This window comes from Marmota monax, unplaced genomic scaffold (assembly GCF_021218885.2).
Source record: "Marmota monax isolate L192 unplaced genomic scaffold, Marmota_monax_Labrador192_F-V1.1 WCK01_AAM20220418_F8-fsc00106, whole genome shotgun sequence".
NCBI lineage: Eukaryota > Metazoa > Chordata > Mammalia > Rodentia > Sciuridae > Marmota > Marmota monax.
Window position 1 is genome coordinate 6,665,658 of NW_026695218.1, and position 18,535 is coordinate 6,684,192.

Consider the following 18,535-nt stretch of genomic DNA (forward strand, 5'->3'; position numbering starts at 1 on the left):
ATAGTTAGAAGACAACTTTAGGAGAATAGAAAGAAATTGAGGGTAAAGAAAAATGTGGTTACCATGGAATATTTTAATTTTGTCAGAAACAAGTCAGTCTTTTTGTCTCAATTCAAATGGGGGGCAGTTCTGAAATTGAACCAGGGACACTTTCTCACTGAGTTACATCCTCAACCCTTTTCATTTTTCAGTGTGAGACAGGGTTTCGCTAAGTTGCTTAGGGACTTTCTAAATTGCTGAGGCTCTTCTTGAACTTGCAATTGTCCAGCCTCAGTCTCTTGAGTTGCTGGGATTACAGGTGTATGCCACTGTGGCTGGCTGTCTCTATATATGTAATCCTTTAAAAACTATGTATGTATGTATAATATATATATATATATATATATATATATATAATAAATGTAATTTATATATATATAATTTTTAAAAATTAGCTAGCTAGAAAATCCAGAAATATAATGAATTCTGTACAATTAAGATAAAAATCTTACATACAATTTTCTTATTTTATGTCATGTCATCTCATTTTTGTCACTCATTAATGTGTTTGTAGTCTATGGATGGCTCTTTGAGGCTCTGGGTTTTCAGCTCACTTTTTTGTCATATTTTAAATAAATCCAACATTGTAAGACATATTGCATGTTTTTTCATTGATGACTGTTTATGGTGAAGTTTTGTGGGTTAACTTAACCTGATGGACTTGTGGAGAAAAGCAAAGAGAGGCATGTGGGGAAAGCCTTGTGGTGAGTTATTCTGTGCACCCAAGGAAGAGGTGTGTCTGTTCAGCCCAACTTAATCTAGATTGCTTTTGCTTTTGATGCCCCTGGAGTGTGTTTGTTTTACTAATTTCTCTTGTGTGATAAACTAAGTCAGAACTGAGTTTGTAATTATATATATATGAGTACTAAGCTGATTTAGGGGAGTAAAACTATGGATTTAATAATTTACCTTGGTGGTAAGCTCTTTTAAAAAATATTCTGTTGTCAATAGATCTTTGTTGTATTTCTTTCTATCTGTGCGGTGCGGAGAATTGAACTCATTGCCTCACATGTGCTAGACAAGTGCTCTACCACTGAGCTATGTCCCCAGCCCACGGGTAAACTTTTTTTAAAAAAATTTTTTTGTGGTTGTAGATTGTCAGAATGTCTTTATTTATTTTGATGTGTTGCTAAGGATCGAATCCAGTGCCTCACTCATGCTAGGCAAGTGCTCTACCATTGAGCTAATAGCCTCAGCCCAAGGAGTAAGCTTTAAGGGATGCCTGAGTTGGTCTGTCTGGGGACTTCTTTAGATACAGTGCGTAGATAGTGTGTGATGCAAGATATCAAGAGCCCACAGATGTCAAGAGCACCTCAGTTGCACAAGCTCATATTTAGGAAAAATAGCTCATATAAAAAGGTAAATATGCATGTATAGACCTACTTTTCCCATCTCTTCCAATGCTTATTATGAAATATGATTTTTTGGTGGTTCTGTGTGGGCTAATTATTAGCTGAAAAGGAATTGTTGAAGGTTTTCAGTGTAAATATATGTCATGGACTATGTAAACTTTTTCAAGGCATTTTTTTTCCTCTTTAGCTCAGTTTTAGACCTCAGATAGCTTACTTCTAAAATAATATTGATGAGACTAAGAACATACACTAAGTATCTGCAAGCCAGATCATTCCCTATGTTCTCTGAGAAATCAAGGGAATTTATACCTACTACAGGTTACGGTGGTAGGTGTTAGAATGGGAATTATATGGTATATTAGTTAAGTTTTTGTTACTATAACAAACACTTGAGATAATCACCTTACAAAGAGAAAATGTTTATTGTGGTTCACAGCTTTGGAGATTTAAGTCCATAGTCATGTGGCTCTGTTGCTTTTGGGCTTGTGGCAAGGCAGCACATCATAGAAAGGAGTGCATGGTTGAAAAGCTCCTTACCTCATGATCTGCATGAAAGAGAGAGAGGAAAGGGAGGAGGAGAAAAGGTATTGGGTCCTGTTATCCCCTTTGATCCCATGTCCTCAATGTCCAGAAGATCTCTGATTTGGCCCCCACACTTTTTTCCCCCAGTAATCAGAATTGAACCCACTATTACTTTGAGCTATAACCAGCTCCTGTTTTAAAATATTCTTTTGAAATAGGGTCTTGTTCAGGTGCACATGCAAGCCTGGAACTTGAGATCCTTCTACCTCAGCCTCCCAGATAGCTGGGATTATAGACAGACAGCTTTGTTCCTGGTTAAGGCCCCACCTCTTAAAGGTTTCCACCATTTCCCAATAGTGCCAAGCTGGAGACTAAGCCTCGAACACTGTGGGCCTTTAGGGACATTCCAGCTCAAACTTTGTAGAATGTGGTAAGATCATTTTTGATAGCAGAATAATTTTTACACACTAAAATATTCAGGTCCAATATTCAGTTATTATTAGGCAAATACTGTTTGCCTCTCCTATTCCCAGGCTTGATAACTGTTTTATCTTCATAATTCCATCCACTTAATTCTAGCTTGTAGTCTTAGCATCATCCAAGCTTCTAAAACAAGTTTTAAATATGGAAAGAAGAACCTAAAGAGATTTGGTCCAACAGTCTGGAACTTAGTATTAAGTCCTCCCCGACCTAAATCCTCGATTTTTATATTGAGGGTATTGTCCAAGGGACAACCCCATACCTGCATTTTGTATTGATCAGAATAACTGGGACTCTTCTTGATGTAACATAAACATACCATCTACCCCTGAGGTCCTTCCATATTCTCTCTCTATTTTTTTGTTTTTATTGAAGACTGGAAATCCTCAAGCCTCTATATAGTACCTAGGTGCTACCAGATACTGTCACATTTTATTAGTGTCAACAACTTACCTGTTGCTCCAAATATCCCTTGCTCCTGTCTCTATTTTCCACTCTAGTGTACTAGGTATTTGAGATGACATTATTTTACCCTTTGTTGGAACCACTCTTCTCCACAGGTCTACTCTTGCCAGCTCCTGTACTTCCTGGAAACTCTATCCTCCCTAGGTCTGGATTTTCTTGTGTCAACTATAACTGAGTTTGTTCTCTCCCTACTTGTATCTTTTTTGAAAACTTAAATAACAAGACTAGCATAGCTATTGTTTTTTCTAGAAATTTATGTCTTATTTTGTATTTTGTAATGTTTATAAACAATTGTCCATTTATGCATTCTAGGCACCATGTGCCTATCAGGTATATTTTCATATGTTCCAAAAGAGTATTTTATAATTTCATGTTAAGTTTGAATGTGCCTAATTGTACTTTTGCAAATTATGCATGTTCTCTTTTCTTTTTCCAATTGGCAACTTACTGATATTGACCTAGTTTTAATGTGGGGGAGAATTTCAGAATTGTAAATGCTAGTTCATAGTTCTCATAGACATCCGAGTAAAGCATTATTTTGAAATAAAAGAAATCTCCTTACATGGTCTATAGGGTCCTGTATTGTCTGGAATCCTCTTTGTCTCCCCAGCCCCATTTCTTGCTACTCTTGACTTTCTGTGCTTCTGATATATTGAATTAACCATAGTTAATTTAACTTCTACAATACCAGCAAGTGTAAATATTACTTTTCAGGGTTGACTCCTAGTATTTTCAAGAGAAGTTCACAGTCCCTTTCTCTTTGAAGAGTTTTCAAACATAAAGTTTAAATTCTCTACCAATTGAATGTGATGCAAACAGTTGTATGAAAACTAAAACATCATTTATAGTGAAAGAATTGAATTTAAACTATTGTCCTGTGTTTGTTTTAATAACACTTTGGTATTTGGTGCTGGTGTTAGCTTGTTCAGGGATACAGAAGTTCTGATCATCTGATTTTAGATATTGTTTATTTCTGGAGACCTTGGTTCTGTTGCCTTGGATCTGTTTTCAAGATGGAGATGGGAAGAAGGAATGTATGGCCTGGTAACAATTGTTAATAACAATTGTTAATAACAATTTATATTAACTATGAATAAGTGGCAGAATGTACAGCATAGAGAAGGGACATGCTCTGTGGGCTATGACTCTGGAATTCCAGAAGCCTTTATTCTGTGCAGGGAGACAAGGCTAAAATACAGTTTGGCTAACAAAAAACATATCTACTAGCTGGAAAGAAAGACTATCTCCCAGTTGGACAGAGGATGCTGGGGACTGGATTCATTGCTTTCAAAGTTCCTTTGCAAAAGGAAAGCAAAAGTTAATTTTCTATTCTTTCAGAAATCTAAATTCACCACATAGAACATGAGTTTTTTTCTTTTTAAAATTTATATAGAATTTTAATATACATATGTATATAGTCAACAGTAGACAAAAATTTATTCAATAAAATTGTTCGCCACAAAGTTCTTTAAAAAAACTTTCCTAGTAATGTACACATCATAATCATAGGTTTCTCTTTGGGCTAGGGGTTAAAAGTCCCAATATCTTCACTTCTAAGTGGGAACCTGCAGGCAAAGTGTGCTCTTTTTCTCTCTGGGAGATTCTCCATGAGGTTGTATGTGATGAATTATCACTGCTATCTACTGAGAAGTCTATATGTTCTAATTAACTATCAGCCAATAGTATTGTGGCTGTCTATTGAAAATTGTTTCACACCAAGTTTTTTTTTAATTTGGGCTGCTGTTTTTAATAGAGGCTATGAATATATTAAAAATTATTAAAACATTGGTTTTCAATCCATCACACTTCATTTTCCCTTTTTGTAGAAAGTGCTTTTTAATATCCCCTTTGCTACCCATGAATAAATTTGCAAATGAATATAATTGACTTCAAATCATACTTTTAAAGAAATCAATATAATGCCATAACTATAAATAATAGACTAAATTTGTAATGCAGTAATATATATTTAAATATCTAAATTAATGAGCATTACCACATTAGAAGATATAAAGAAAGAGGTGCTTACACTATGAATGGAAAGTCTAACAATATAGACTGTAACCTAGTTGGGTAATATTTCCACAGCAATGAGCAACTCAGTAGATTTCCAAACAAAATAAAATACAGTCTTCACTTTGTTGATAAGGTAATTCCTGTCTTGACAAATTCAACAGACATTAAAATTGTGCAAAAATACTTTATTTGTGAATTAGAGTTAGGTTCTAAAGCTTAGTATAATAGGAACAGTTTTTAAAAAATATTATATTGAGTAGCATGTTCACAAGTCATTTAGGTTGAGGAACATAAATAAACACAAACATTTATATATTGAGTGAGCTTTTTTCTTCCTTTGGATCAATGGAAGAGAGGTTTCTAAATGCTTCCACAAGAGTAGAAACTCTTCTTGTGTCTCATAGTTTGCTAGCATGATAGGATTTGAATAAATACATAGTAGAGGATTTATTTTAGTACACATTGCTCTCTATTTAACTCTGCTGACAGAATTTTGAAGCAAAACTTGCTCCAGAAGAATGCTTTTCTCCTCTGGATCTTTTTAACAAAATCCAAACAAAATGAAGATCTCGGACTAATTATTGATTTACCGTATCCTTAGCACTATTATGAGTCAGAGGTAAATTGAACCATTAACTTTTTTGTTATTGTTTGGTACTGAGTATTAAATTCAGGGGCCCTCAACCACTAAGCCACATCCCAGACCTATTTTTCAATTTAGTTAGAGACAGAGTCTCACTGAATTGATTAGTGCCTCACTGGTAATCCTCTGTCTCAGCCTCTCAAGCTGCTGGGATTATAGGCATGGGTCGGTCTTCATTATGATATTAAAATAATTAATAGAAATTCGGTAATAATTTAATAGTTTTCATCTAGTGCTCAAGTGAAGCATGGCCTTCTTTCATGGGTAATATTAATCTTAAAAGGAAACCAAATGGTTTCTTTAAGTGCATGCTTTTAATTGCTGTCTCAAAATGAGATTGGAGACATGAATTGAACTATTTGGTCACCATTACTACTGTTTATACCTAAATCTTTTTCATCATCTTCAACAAAAACTCTATAACCATTAAAGAGTAATTCCCTTTTCTCCCACTCTTCCAGTCCCTGGTAACCTCTAATCTACTTTTTTTCTATATAACTTTGCCTATTCTTGGCAATCATACAAATGCAATAATAATATTTGTCTTTCTGTGTCTAGCACATTTTACTAATTATGTTTTCCAGATTGATCGATTTGTGGCATGTATCAGAATCTTATTCTTTTTCATGGCTAAATATTTCATTGTGTACATATGCTATGTTAGTTATGTTTATCTTTCATCTATCTATAGGTACATGGGTTGTTTCTTTGGCTATAGGGAATATCACTGCTATGAACATTGGTGGACAAATGTTTGTTTTTTGGGTTTTTTCCGTACTGGGGATTGAACCCAGAGGGGCTTTATCATTGAGCCTTCTCCTTAATCCTTATTAATTTTTGAGACAGGGTCTCACTAAGTTGCCTTGATAAGTTGCTAAGGGTAGCCTCTAACTTGTGATCCTCCTGCCTCAGCCTCCTGAGTGCACCACTGGGCTGGGACAGTGTACAAATATTTGTTCGAATCCCTGCTTTCAGTTCTTTCAGATGTATGACTCGGAGTAGAATTGATGGGTCACATGGTAGTTCTGTGTTAACCTTATGAAAAACTGCTGAACTTTTCCATTGTCATTTTCTTGTTTTTAAGCTGTTATCCTAAATGTCAGACAGATACAGAAAGATATAATACTTATAATTGTTTTGTATATATCAATTAATGCATTCAGCTTTAGTGTTTATCAGCTGATGACTATCTTGTTTCATCTGTACCCATACCTGTTTCACCTCATTCTGCATTTTTAATAGTTTTTTTTTAGTTGTTGATGGACCTTTTTTATTTTATTAATTTATTTATATGCAGTACTGAGAATTGAACCTTGTGCCTCACACATGTGAGGCGAGTGCTCTACCACTGAGCCACAACCCCTACCTCCCATTATGTATTATTTTAAAGCAAATCTAAGATGTTTTATAATTTCATATCTACATCTTTGATATGTATATTTAAAGTTTAAGTACTTTTATTTGTTGATATTAATTCTTTAATGTCAGATAACCTATCAGTGTTCAAACTTGCATTAGCTCCTAAATGTCATAAAATATTGTCATGTTACAATTGGTTGTTAAATCTCTTAAGTCTTATTCAATCTATAGATTCCCTTCCATGTCTCTCTCACCTACCCCCTGCCTTGAAATTTATGTATTAATGAAATCAGTTAGTGTTTGTCCTATGTAGGTTTTGATAATTGCATTCCCATGCGTTAACATTTTTTCTAGTCCTTCAGTTTCTACCAGTTGTTAGTTGGATCTAGGTTGATCAGATTCAGGCTTGATATTCTCTCTCTCTCTCTCTCTCTCTCTCTCTCTCTCTCTCTCTCTCTCTCTTGCAAGACAGTTTTGGAAGTGATGATGTATTTGGTTTTCATCTGCAAGTTTATAAATGAGTGGTTTTCTCTATGATGTTAGCAGTTATTGATGATTGGTCCATTAATTCTTTTGAGACTCCAAAAAACAGAGAAGTCAATAATTCTTTCTTCATTTATTAGCTGTGTATTTTTCTACAAATTGAAGTTTCCCCTTATCAACTGGATGCCCAGTTGTATAGGCATGATTCTTTCCTTTTATTTAAGTTTCTACAATTTTTTTTTTTATACCAGGGATTGAACTCAGGGGCACTCAACCACTGAGCCACATCCCCAGTCCTATTTTGTATTTTATTTAGAGACAGGATCTCACAGAATTGATTAGCTTCTCTCCTTGCTGAGGCTGACTTTGAACTCATGATCCTCTTGTCTCAACCTGCCAAGCTTTTGGGTTTATAGAACTGTGCCACCCCATCCAGCTGCAGTTTTTGTTGTTATTGTTTTTTGTTTTTTTACTGAGATACAAATTGAAGCTCTATCTTTTGACTTTGGAGCTTCTCAATTTGTCTCCTGAGACATTTTGAAACAAGCTTTGTAATCTTTGTTCACTATTTTTGCTATTTGCATAAAAAAGTTCTGAGCTCTTCTTGTATATTTTGTGCCCAGGCTAAATCAGTCATTTTAACAAGTTACTTAGATTCCTTTTAGTGGGAATGATACTTAGAGACCATCTGAGTGTTAGAGATATGCATTGCTATCAGGCTGACATTGTTCCAAGGCCTTTTTCTGTAGAATTAGGTTTATGTGTGGGTATGTGTTTATAATGTAAAAACCATATGTTCATGCTGATACTCTCCATTTAAATACTCAGATATAGGCTTTTCACTTACCCTCTAATCTAAGCAAAATTCCAGATGAAATATACCTAATTTACCTATCTTAGGTGCTTTTTTCCTTTATATTCAAATCTTTTACCAAAGTATAGCCATAGCAGTTGACATTGATAAAGAAGAAAACTAACATTTAATTAGCCAACTACTGCATTAGATACCGCAAATTACATTTTTGTGTATGTGTTTCTGGGGATTGAATTTAGGGTCTTATGCTGTTGTGTGGCAGGTCACTCAGAAAACATGCCAAGTCCCAGTTTTGTCCAAATTGAAGAGTCTTTATTTAGCTGACCAGCCGGTGACTGTTCCCCACAGGATCCATAAATGTCTCTGCAAGGAACAGCCCTAAGCCTGAGCACTTTAGGATATTTAAAGGCAAAAAAAAAAAAAAAAAAACACACATCCGAGTTGACATAGCTGCAAGCAAGCAGGTACAGAAGCTGGATTGGGCAGTTAGCAAGACAATGCAATGGGTACATTGGTATTTCCCACAGGACTTTCCAGGTTGGCATAGCAGCAAGCAAGCAGAAGGGAAGTGAATCAAAATGACCCTAGTTCAGTACAAGTTAGAGAATGGTTACTAACGTCTAGACAATCAGTCTCTGACAAGGTACATTGCCCAAGAAGAATGGAAACCAAAGAGAACACTTTTACATTATATAAGAATTGCTATTTTGTGTTGCCAAGTACACTATGCTAGGTAACTATTAATGGGTATAGAGGCAGGGCTCTCCCATGGGAAAGCATTTCTTACATGATATGGAGTCTCAGGGTAAAATGGAATTTCTTTGGTCATTGCCCATATAGCCTGGCCCATAACAATGCATGCTAAACACATGATCTACTACTAAGCTATACCTCCAGTCCCTACTTTATTTAATTCTCTCAATAACCCTATAAAGCATGTTTTTTAATTATTATCCTTGCTTTACAGATAAGAAAGATGAGGCCCAGGAAGGGTAAGTAGCCTCAAACATACAGTCATTAAAAGACAGAGATAAGATTCAAATCTATTTCCCTCCCACATTGCATCTCATGTTGTTGTTTTATTTTTAAGTCTTCTGATTTATTATTTTATTTATTTTTTTAAATTTTTATTGTTGGTTGTTCAAAACATTACATAGTTCTTGATATATCATATTTCACACTTTGATTCAAGTGGGTTATGAACTCCCATTTTTACCCCGTATACAGATTGCAGAATCACATAAGTTATACATCCATTGATTTACATATTGCCATACTAGTGTCTGTTGTATTCTGCTGCCTTTCCTATCCTCTACTATCCTCCCTCCCCTCCCCTCCCCTCTTCTCTCTCTACCCCCTCTACTGTCATTCATTTCTCCCCCTTGTATTATTTTCCCCTTTCCCCTCACTTCCTCTTGTATGTAATTTTGTATAACCCTGAGGGTCTCCTTCCATTTCCATGCAATTTCCCTTCTCTCTCCCTTTCACTCCCACCTCTCATCCCTGTTTAATGTTAATCTTCTTCTCATGCTCTTCGTCCTTACTCTGTTCTTAGTTACTCTCCTTATATCAAAGAAGACATTTGGCATTTGTTTTTTAGGGATTGGCTAGCTTCACTTAGCATAATCTGTTCTAATGCCATCCATTTCCCTGCAAATTCTATGATTTTGTCATTTTTTAATGCAGAGTGTGTATAAATTGTATAATTGTGTATAAATGCCACATTTTTTTATCCATTCGTCTATTGAAGGGCATGTAGGTTGGTTCCACAGTCTTGCTATTGTGAATTGTGCTGCTATGAACATCGATGTAGCAGTGTCCCTGTAGTACGCTCTTTTTAGGTCTTTAGGGAATAGACCGAGAAGCGTAATAGCTGGGTCAAATGGTGGTTCCATTCCCAGCTTTCCAAGAAATCTCCATACTGCTTTCCAAATTGGCCGCACCAATTTGCAGTCCCACCAGCAATGTACAAGTGTACCCTTTTCCCCACATCCTCGCCAGCACTTGTTGTTGTTTGACTTCATAATGGCTGCCAATCTTACTGGAGTGAGATGGTATCTTAGGGTGGTTTTGATTTGCATTTCTCTGACTGCTAGAGATGTTGAGCATTTTTTCATGTACTTGTTGATTGATTGTATGTTCTCCTCTGAGAAGTGTCTATTCAGGTCCTTGGCCCATTTGTTGATTGGGTTATTTGTTTTCTTATTGTTTAATTTTTTGAGTTCTTTGTATACTCTGGATATTAGGGCTCTATCTGAAGTGTGAGGAGTAAAGATTTGTTCCCAGGGTGTAGGCTCCCTATTTACCTCTCTTATTGTTTCTTTTGCTGAGAAAAAACTTTTTAGTTTGAGTAAGTCCCATTTGTTGATTCTAGTTATTAACTCTTGTGCTATGGGTGTCCTATAGGAATTTGGAGCCCGACCCCACAGTATGTAGATCGTAGCCAACTTTTTCTTCTATCAGACGGCGTGTCTCTGATTTGATATCAAGTTCCTTGATCCATTTTGAGTTAACTTTTGTGCATGGCGAGAGAAAGGGATTCAGTTTCATTTTGTTGCATATGGATTTCCAGTTTTCCCAGCACCATTTGTTGAAGATGCTATCCTTCCTCCATTGCATGCTTTTAGCCCCTTTATCAAATATAAGATAGTTGTAGTTTTGTGGATTGGTTTCTGTTGTTCTTATTACAGAGATCTGGAAAGATAAGTGAAAGGCAGATCTTCCATGTGGCCCAGACAGGACCATGCACCTTCCTTGCCTGCAGTACAGCTCCAGTTTCTTTTACAGTTTGCTTACACAAAACAGAGGTGGATTCTTACTTTGGGGATGAAATCCTTTCTGGCAACATGAAGTAATCTCCTCTAGTCCATGGTCAGTTAATTTAAAGAATCCAGTTCTAAAATAAGAAAAGGCAGGTTCAGAGGCAAGCAAAGTTTTTGTTCCCCAGCCTAACATACACACACGACCGAACATGCACTCTCACACACAGTAGAACAGAAGTCATTTTGAGACAGCTTCTATGATATGCTAGCTTCCAAGTCTCTTTTCTGGCAATTGAATAATACTTAGGGAATGATTCAGCATTGCTACCACACTGTTTTTTTCTGGGAGAACTCATGGTAAATAACAGGTTTTGAAGTGAAAAAGTAACATAACACTCTGATATAATGAACTTTTTTGTGTCTGGGTGGTGCCAGAGATGGTACCCAGGGTCTCATGCATGCTATGCAAGTACTATACAACTGAGCTCCACCTGCTTAGCATGAATTTGAAATTCTTTTTTTTAAAGATTTATTTTTTAATTGTAGTTGGACACGATACCTTTATTTTATTTATTTATTTTTATGTGGTGCTGAGGATCGAACCCAGGGCTTTGCACATGCTAGGCAAGTGCTCTACCACTGAGCCACAACCCTAGCCCCGAATTTGAAATTCTTTAATACACTATTGAACTCTTGGAGTGCCTGTCACTTCAAGTCAAAACTCTTTTTTTTCTTTTTTTTGGTACTGGGGATTAAATCCAGGAGTGCTTTACCACTGAGCTCCATCCCCAACCCTTTCCATTTTTTATTTTGAGATAGGGTCTCACTAAGTTGCTGTGGATCAGTCCTCCTATCTCAGCCTCCAGTTGCTGAGATTACAGGCATGTGCTACTGTGTATGGCTCTTCTGATCTTTTCATAGAAAAGCAACAAAACTGTTGCTTCTATATCTTTTAAAATAAGCATCATAGGTTTATCAGAATATGGGGCTTGCAAGAAGCCTTTTAGAAAACAGCAAATCAGTGCTACGATCCTTATATTTTATAAAGAAGTTGTTTCAATTACAGAGATATTTTGCTCTGAGACTTTCTTTGCTACTGCCTCCCTATAACACCCAGAACCAGGTCCTGTGTACTCACTCCCGAAACTTGGGGAGCAGACAATAACTGTTGACTCTGGCAGCATTATCTGGTAGGAAAATTAAGTGTGTAGGTCGACATTGGATAGAAAGGTGGTCTGTGTGCGATGAGTCTGAGAAGAGAAAACAAGCCAGAGAACCTGTTCTTCCTCCAGTATGCCTCATCTCTATCTCAGAATTCACCTGGTTGTTCAGGTTAAAAAAAAAAGATCTAGGAGTCATTCTTTACTCTTCTCTTTCTTCCTCCTAATATCCAAGCCTTCAGTAAATGCTTCTCTACCTTTAAAATAGAGACTGAATCCAACATGTAACCACTTTTCTATCATCTGTGAGACTAGCCTAAGACTTTTTCCTGGAATATGATAATAACCTAACTGGTCTCTCTACTTTTTCTTCCATTCTCTTCAGTCCTACCTTCTCACTATAGCTTCATATTTCACACAGGTAAGCCAAATTGTGCCACTCTTTTTCTCAATCTCACTAATGGCCTCTATTTACATATCCAAACCAGGGTAAATGGACCTTTCATAAAGTAATCTTTGCCTTTCTCCCCCTAGTTCTTACCACTGTTTTCTATTAATCGTTATGCTGTATTCTCACCAGCCTCTGCTCCTCCTTAAACATGCCACATAAATTAATATTTTAGGGCCTTTTCACTTGCCTTTATCTCTGTGGAGAATGTTCCTCCTTAGACAAATGACTCATATGCTTATGAGATTCTCTGTCCTCCACATTCTGACCCTAATCCCTGCTTTTTCTTCTTAGCACTTGATAGTATATATTGCTTATATTGTTATTGCCTGTCTTCTTCAATGTATTGTAAACTCCATAAAAGCAGGTACTTTTGTATGGGATATAGGTGTATAACCAGCACATCGAAGAATACCTGGCACATAGTAAGGAACTCAATACATATTAATTCAATCCATGAATGGATGAATGAGATTTCTACTATCCAATAATAATAGTTGTTGTTTTAGTGTGTTCAAGAAAAAGAACAATAAGGATGTGCCCTGAAATTCAGGTTCATTTCTCTCAAATGATGTAAATTTTATTAAGAGCAAGATAGTTATACAGTAGCAATGAAGCAAAAATTTATGCTTTTTTAAAAATACTTTCTTAGATGTTAATGGTCATTATTTATTTATTTATTTATTTGCTGTGCTGAGAATAGAACCCAGTGCTAGAACATGATAATAACCTAACTGGTCTCTCTACTTTTTCTTCAATTCTCTTCAGTCCTACCTTCACACTATAGCTTCATATTTCATGCTAGACAAGTGCTCTACCACTGAGATACAACCCCAATCCCGCAAAATTGATATTTTCAACAAGATAGGTGAGCTAATATGAAATTCATAAAAAGCTTCTGAATTACTTTTGAAAGTAAAGTTGCAGTTAGTTTATTTAGGCCTGAAAATTTAAAAAGTAGATATATACATACACATATACACACAAATAAAATAGGTTCATGAAACCTCATCAGTATAAACAGAAATGTCTTCATTATCCCCCCATCCTCTTTCTTTTTTCCCTAAACAAATTCCTACCACTGAGAGCCCAAGAGGCCATCAGCTCCTCAGGGCTCTTAGAGTCATATGTGTTGTATGTTATTACTTTGGTACTGCTGATCTTGTTCACATAAGAAAAAATGGCATATCCACGGAGGTTTCACAGAGGTAGTATTCTGCGTGAGGATATCTGTGGATTAACTACCACTATATATTTCTGCTCTCTTCTATCCATGCAGCTTATAGCTTAAAAAATGTGGAAAATCCCACCACAAAGCATATGTCTCTCTTCATGTATAATCTGGTGGAAGGCAGAGCTTGGTGAAGAGGTCAGTTTACACCAATAAGCTAAAAACCTCAGTCATGAAATATAGTTAGCCACACTAAGGCCCTCTTAAGCCATGGACAGGTCATGCTGAGTACTCCTTGAAGATGGCAGTCTGTTAGTGAAATTAATAGTGAAACACAAGTTGAGCCACTTGGCCTCTCTGGAATTCAGGAAGGATTTTAATCTGGTATGTTCAGTATGTCAATATTCATGAAACATTTATCATGGTGGTAATGCTCTCTGATAAGGGGACAGCTGTGATCATGGCACAGAAGAATCATGAATATTACTTCCTATAAAGCCTTTCAAGCCAAGTAACCCTTCTGAGAATAAATGCTCTCAATACCAGTTCCATTTCTTCCCCCAAAGAGAGCTTATGTTTATTGTCCTTTCTTCTGTACTTTCCTGCACCAGAAAAGGAAGCAGCAAAGCTTAATAGAGAAGGGCAATAGACTCAATTTAAACTATTGTAGTACTGTACTACTAGAGGTTTTTCTAGGATTTGGAGGTCAATATATGTTCCTTTCTCAAAGGGTTTGTATGTGCACAGGCAGCCAACCACGGTAGTCAAGTAATGATAAAATTGTTCATAGATCTTGCTGCTGAAAAGGGAGTCTGATTTTGCCTTTTGTACCAACTCAGTTTTCTTTGGAGCAGTCAAACTTTCACGATACCTGTGCATAATATATCAGAGCTGGTTCAATATACTGGTATCCAGCTTGAGGAGTGCAGAGTCGAAGATCCCAGGAGGAAATAGTACCACTAAAGGCGGTCATAATTTATGTATGTGTCACATACCTTCTCATAGAAATCCCAAATGAAGTGCATCAAGAAAGTACTGCTACTCTCCAATGACATTGCAGTATTGTCAGCCATCCTACATAGTGAATCAGTTTAGACACAGAGTTCATGAATCCACCCAAGGTTGTCTCTAGAAGACTGCTTCTCACAGGTTTCATTCAAATGTCCACAGAAGCCACAGCAGCCAGTTTTGTAGGGGCTCTTTCAGACCGTGGAGAACACTGCACTTGAAAGAAATGGTTGATGTAAAGAAGAGCTGTGCTAGATGGTCAAAAAGAAGAGGCTTCACATCTGAGAAACTACTAAAAGGAATGCAGCTCAGGAGCAGAAGGAATTGTGACCGACAACAGAGGCCATCCCAGAGAGGTAGGCTCTTAGACAGAAACAAAGCCCTTCCTGTAGGAAGCAGTGGGCCCTGATGATAGTGTCCAGGAAGTTGGGAAAGTCTTATCTTCATGTTCATAAATTTTTCATTTTTATACCAACTACATTCTTCTTGTAATGTATCTCAACCAGAGATAGAGCCCCAGTAAGATCAACTCATCCCTGACACAGTTACCATAAGGAAGTAGCAGAGAGTTGTTCACACTAAGCCCATCTGAGCAGGCACCTCACATCAGTGGGTGTTTTATAAGCATTCAGGGAAGTTCTGAAGCTGTTCTAATGGGAAGGATCCACTGTGACTGAGATAATCAGACAGATTCATCTCTTTTTTTCTACATTCTTTGTGTAGCTATCAGAATTTAGCACCGGTAAAACTGAGTGAGAATTCCATTGTCTTTGTAGAGGACAGACTAGCTGGACCTATCAGCAGTTTTAGAGGTTCTGGAAAAGGTTGTTGATTTCTTAGTAAAAGCAGTCACGTATAGAAGAACTGTATCCAAAGGAGAGAAAAAGAATAAATAAAGTATATACAATAAGTGCAAAGAAAGAAACAAGCAATGTTAATAACACAAAGATAGAAGAGGTGAGGAACCCTCAGAGAGCCCAGATTTGCTTACATGAATCCAGTCCCAGTGTGGTGAGACCTTGCTGATTCTGTATGAGAAAAATTTCTTTGTTCTCCATGTTGCAATAATCATACCCAGCACTTTCATTGGGGATGATAATGTAGGGAATGGTAAATTCATTTCTAATCTGTCAAAGGAGAAAACAGCTTGTCACAATTCCGGGGCACTCCTGCAACCCCACACAGTGGAAAGTCAAACATCTGCACAAGCAAAGGCCCTTCCCACCACAGCCTGAGTCTCTTTTGTGTTCCCTGAATCCCTCACAACCTTGGCTGCTAACGTGCATTTCTGGGGGGCTCTGTGAAGCCAGAGATGCTGATACCAACCCCAGGGCCCCCTCTGATGCACAACATGGGTAACCACCACAGCCCTGTTGCAGTGCACTCGTGGTTCTTGAAAAGCTACAGGTGGAGTACCATTCTCTTCCTTTGCTCATGTCTAAATCGGTTTCCTTCCACTATTAAGTCCTTCTCATTAATACTCAGGTCAAGTCTGTTCCACTTCCTTCATGGATTCATTCAGCAGTTAATGGGTTCTTTTAAGTGAATCCATTCAGTGATCGTTTCCTTCTTCAAAATTCCTAGTGCTTGTATGTTTCATACTATCAGAATGCTATTTATCATTTATTGTATATCTCCCATCCCTCCACAGTGATTGGACACTTTTTTGGACATATATTCTGTGCCTTACATATATTATATATTACTAGGGCCTACCAAAAGTAGGTGCTCTGAACTTGATGGTATAGGCTACTAAATTTAGCATTTGGTATTAATCAGTTCAATTCAAGGGACTCTGAAAAGTAACCAAATACAGAGTCAAAAGATCCAAAGTGACTATACTATATTGTCCATGGTTTCTTCTGTGAAGGATTTGGTGCAAAGAAAAACTGACCCTGGTTATCTTCTCTGAGTGTCCCAGGAGGTCAAGGAAAAAGAAACAGAGTCAGTTCAGGAAAGAGTTAGTTATTTTTGTTTATTTGTTTATTTATCTATCTATTTATTTACCAGTTTTCCACAGAGAATTCTACATTTCTACTCCTTGAGCAGTGTTGGCACTGGATACTAGAGAATTATGGACATGGCTTCCTGGGCGCCAGCACATGGCACATTCCATGGAGAAGGAGAAAGTCTGAGACCATGAGGCTAGCATTGGGATAGCAATGCTAAGTCCCTAGAATTCCTACTTTGGACAGCATCTCTGAATACAAAGTTTAAGTCCTGAGTAAATTAAGGAAAAATTAAACTCTCAGTACCATGGTAAGTTTTGAAGTATCTCCCTAGGAGACCAAAGTAAAATGAGGGAAATAAATTTATAATGTGGTTGGGTAGGGGGACTGATCTGCCAAAGCAGTAAAAAGTAGCCTCCATAAGTATGCTCCTGGAGGTCTCCTAAATGTGTGGTGGATGGCCATTATGGTGTCCTGCATTCTCACTTACAGACACTGAGATTGGGAGTACTGAACAAGGATAGTGGTTAATATCTCAGGACTTAAATTCTAGGGATCTGTGGACCCACAGCTACCAGCTGCAAACTGCACCCTCCTTTCGAATGGTGATCTTATTCCTTCCCCTTCTTGCTGTATGTACTCACCTTGAAAATTTGTTTCTGTGATAGAATGAGTGGACACAGAGTAGTAGATCCCATAGGTAGCGACTGATGGTGGACATTTGTGGGCTGAAGTTCCTTCAGCGATGTCACCATTTCTGGTTGAGGGGCAGCAGCACTACTTCCTGCATATGGCATAGAGCCATTTGATTGCAGGCAGGGACCAATGTTCTCCAGAGAGCAGAGTCCCCAGGGTGTTTTGATCATCGTAGTAGACCTGGCTTCCTTCTTGGTGGGGTAGTGAGAGGCTATGTCCAGGCTATGTTACCTGGACAAGCCTAGCACATAGTGGTGGATACACAGGGACCATGACATTGGCTTCAGAAGTTTTGTCATACTGGAATGTCATAGACAGGAAAGAATCTGCTGTGTTCTGGTCAGTGACAGTCAGATTAAAGTCCCCGTGTGAAATTGAGCTCTTTTCAGCACTTCCTGTTATATCCCACTCAAAAATACTTTAATAGAAGGCAGATGCTGTGCGAATATGGTTCTGATCAGTAACCCCAGACACCAAGGCTGTGCTAGAATGTTGATAAAGGTAGGCACTGTCCATGAGTGCTGAAAAGAGGTGCCACAGGTTGAGGGCAATAACCATGCTGAAGTGGCAGCTAGAGCAGAGGCTCTGGAGAAGTTGCAGACACTTCCTGTCAGGGAAGCTGCATTGGTTGCCACAGGAAGAGAGAGCTGCAGAGAAGAAGAGAGAGCTGTAAAGAAGAAGTTTTGGAAATTTTCTGTAGAAAGAAAGAGGGTGATGAAAGCAATTGATGAGACTGACAGACTCTTGAACAGTACCATCTTAATGTTGTGGTAGTCAGGAAACCTCTAATACCAATAAGCATTTAGATACCCTACATCAAACCATTTAGAATGGCTGCAAGTGTTGGAGCACTTTGATACTCTTCTGAAGAGAAGCATATTGGCCTCAGAAAACTCAAGTGATCTGCCTTACACATTATTTTCTAATAACATCCTTTTCCCTGCCATATCTTTCCTTTGAGCCTGCACTAATATTGACTTATGATTATGCCCTAGAACTGAAGCATTTTAGAACTTAGAGAACATCTAATGTTATCCATTTGCAAGTGAGTAAACTGAGGTTTAGAGAAGTAAAATTCATTTGTTCAATATCAGCACCAGGTTATAGAAACCTGGTCCCTTGCCAGGATTCTGTGCTGCAGACAAAGACCTTAAGTCAGGAGAATAGA

The 18,535-nt window shown here is 37.5% G+C and overlaps 1 pseudogene; it reads right to left on the reverse strand.

Moving 5' to 3' along the window:
• Positions 1–14,172: 14,172 nt before the first annotated feature.
• LOC124084838 (centromere protein I-like) lies at positions 14,173–17,537 on the reverse strand (annotated as a pseudogene).
• Between the last annotated feature and the right edge of the window lie 998 nt (positions 17,538–18,535).